A 3,258-nucleotide genomic window follows, 5' to 3' on the forward strand; every position below is an offset into this window, starting at 1 on the left:
CCTGCCCGTGGGGCAGCAGCCGCAGCAGTGGGAGTGGCACGGGAGCAGAGCAGGGCGTGGAGCGGTGGCACCGACTGGAGCAGCCCCCGCTGGCTGCAGCCTTTGGCCAGATGTGGCTGCACCTCATGGCTCAGCCCGCACCACACCCCCTGCCTCGGACCTGCTTACACGAGCGCGCCCTGAGGGGCCTGGAGCTGGGACTTGGTCCCAAGTCGGTCACACAGGGACAGGTACCACTGCTGGTGGAACCACCCTTCAGCTCCAGTGTCTGCCCCTTGGAGAACAGCCCCCGCCATGTCTTCTTTTAGGTGGCGTCTGGCAGCAGTGTGGGGCCCATGGGCTCAGCTCCGGCCCGCTCCCGACCAATGCTGGGGAGGTGGGGAGGGGGCAGACCGGGGGCTGAGCCGGGGGACTGGATGCTCCCTCCCATCGGCTGGTGCTGGGCTGCACCACCGGGCTGCAGGGGATGTCCAGGGGGCTGCCCAGGGCGGCTGTGGGGGGTGTCCGGGGCTGTCCAGAGCAGGCTGCAAACACCTTTACCTTGTTTTACCTTTTATCTTTCTAATTTCTCCCTATTTACACTTTCACCGACATCCTGCCACACTTATAGCTTCTCTCACTCCTTGGAGTCTCAGACCAGCAGAGACTTCCTATGCTTGAAGAAGGGTGACTGAGCCTGAAAGCTTGCCAAGAACTTTCTTCCAACTACTCAGCTGGTCTAATAAAATATACTGCATCTTCTCAAAGAGCCTTGCCTTTCTAACGCAGGGCTCTTGGCTTGGGTGAGCCCGGGCAGAATTGTGTACTGCCCCCCCACCCCCGCGACAGAGCCCAGCCCCTCCAGCAGCACACTCAGCTTTAAGACCAACACTTCCCCAGCCCACTGTCCCCAAAGCACACACAGCTGGAGGTGGATTAGGTCCACTCAGGTCCCCAACACCCCTTCTCTCCACCAGGCCTTTACGCAAGATGCCACACGACCATCCCCTTGGGGTGGCCCTGGCCTGTTTTCAGCCTCTTTGCTTTCGGGGCATGGACTCAAGTTCCTCCATCTGGTGACCGCGGTGCCTTGATTTGAAGTGAGCACAGGACAGGAGTAGGTGGAGGGGACCTGCTCCTGTCGGCAGCCCCGCGGCAGTGCTGACAAGTCCTTTGCTGCACAGCGGGGTTTAATTTGAGACCTTGCAGTGATCTCTGCCCATGTCCACACAACAGGGTCTCCCTGGGGTTTCTCATTTATCCTGTGAAATGAAGACTGCTCTGTGGTTGAGGTGGGGAGGAGGGGAGGAGGCAGTACTTCTCCTTTGCCGAGGTGTAACGTTACTTTCTGTATAAAAGGACTTTTGTGGTATCTTATGCCTGACTCCAGTGAAAAATCCCTCCATGGGGAGTGGTACAGAGTCAACACCCTTTCTGTAATAATCCCCAGAGTTTTGCTGAAGACAAAAAAAAAAAAAAAGCAAAGGGAGGCAAGGGGGCTAGAAAATAGAAAAGGGCAGTGACGCAAAGGAGAGGTCATTCAGGATGGAAAGAGCTGCGCTGTGGAGACACTCAATTTTGAAATGAAATGTAGGATTTAATGTCCAGGGTGCTGCATCCAGCTTTGAACTTCCCTCTCATTCTCTCCTCCCCTTCTCTTTCTGCCAAATGTATTTCTCAATGGACAGCAAACCTTTTTTGTGAAGACTGAAATAAAATTAAGGTATTAAATATGTGGGGTTTCTCTTTCTTGGACCTTTCATTTTCCCTGCTGGACAAGGCATGGGGTGAAGGTTGCACTTTTGTTCTGCTGTTTTTCATTTGTAGCATGCTCTCCGTGCTGTTGAAATAACCTAGAGGAGTAAATCTCAGCCAGGGTGACTGGGCACTCTGGGGTGCCATCAGATTTTTTTTAATGGAGTCACACAATATTAGTGCTGCTAGTTGTGTCTATATCTGCATATGAATCATAAATAAAATGCAGAAGTTTCAGAAAGGAATCAATAACGTAAATAAATTGCGGATTTACTCTGCCATGTTTGCTTTGAAATATCTGTTGGATTTTTTTAAAAATTTTTTTAATTCAAAGAATAATAGAAAGTTGCAACAAATGAGCATGCTTGTCAAGGATTAGCTCAGTTTGCTAACACACACATTGTATTCACCTGCATTGGCTGGGAATTGAACCCAGGTCTCCTACATAGCAAGTAGGAATTCTACCATTGAACCACCAATGCTTGAGTTAGCAAAGTACCTGGTGAGGCCCCTGGAAAGAAAAGGTGATGGTGACTCTTCCCTCCATTCCAGTTCATTCCAAGGAGAAACAAGCCAGAGGTTTTGGGAGCTCTTCAATGCCATGGCCCAAAGCTGATCAATAAGCCCTAGCCAGAACTGAAAGAAACAGCCTGCATTGGAAAAGAGGGGAAATGTCACCATGGGGAAGCGATTGAGCCACCTTTGGCGTGTTTGTTTCTTTGTCTTGCTTGCACAAGGACCCCAAATCCCTTTTTGAGCTCCTGCTTTCCATTCAACTCCCTCCTTTGCTGGGCTGGGTGCTGGGGGGATCCTGACCTGCAGTGATTAAAATCATCCGAGAACGTGGGAGCCCAAGAGGGGCTGGATGGACAAAGCAGACGCCTGCATGTGTGGTGTCTGTGCTACAGACTGGGCATTTGGCTGTTCCTTTCCCTTTTTCTGTATTGATTTTTGCAGTCATCCTTCACTGGCCCCAGGGCAAGAGGAGGGAGATTTAAAAAAAAAAAAAAAATTCCCCATGTTGCAAACCAAACCAGCCAAATCAACTCCAAATCCGTGAGTCTGTGCAGAACCATAAGTGACCTGACTACCGGCAAACATCCTCCAGCCCCATCTGGGACTTCAGATGTCCCCAACTCCTTTGAGGGGCATCCTACATGCTGGGGTTTGGATGCCCCCGAGTTTTGCTTGCCCTCAGCCATATGGCCACAGGAGCAAGCTTGGCAGGAGTCTCCCATGTCCATAAAGTGACATAAAGCCAAGATCTCCCCACTCCAGCAGCTAAATTGGAGATTAATGATGCATTACCTTTGTGGGTACTACCCCATGCCAGGAAAGTGGTTGTCCCCCGGTGCAACTAGGAAAACTGCCTGCATGGTCATGGTGTTTCCCCTGCCAGGTAAGCAAAGGACTACACTTGATCTGATTTAATATATAAAGTTAAATATATTCATCCTCCATCACAAACCTTTCATCCTCCATCATAAACCTTTCATCACACAAGAAGAACCACGCACGTGTTAC

At 50.8% G+C, this 3,258-nt stretch overlaps 1 non-coding gene across 1 annotated transcript; it reads right to left on the reverse strand.

The window, feature by feature from the left end:
* Window positions 1-2,145: 2,145 nt before the first annotated feature.
* TRNAS-GCU (transfer RNA serine (anticodon GCU)) lies at window positions 2,146-2,216 on the reverse strand. Its single transcript has one exon. It is a non-coding gene; the product is annotated as a tRNA-Ser (tRNA).
* Window positions 2,217-3,258: the final 1,042 nt, after the last annotated feature.

The sequence above is a fragment of the Alligator mississippiensis genome, unplaced genomic scaffold (genome assembly GCF_030867095.1).
Source record: "Alligator mississippiensis isolate rAllMis1 unplaced genomic scaffold, rAllMis1 scaffold_150, whole genome shotgun sequence".
Classification (NCBI taxonomy): Eukaryota; Metazoa; Chordata; order Crocodylia; family Alligatoridae; genus Alligator; species Alligator mississippiensis.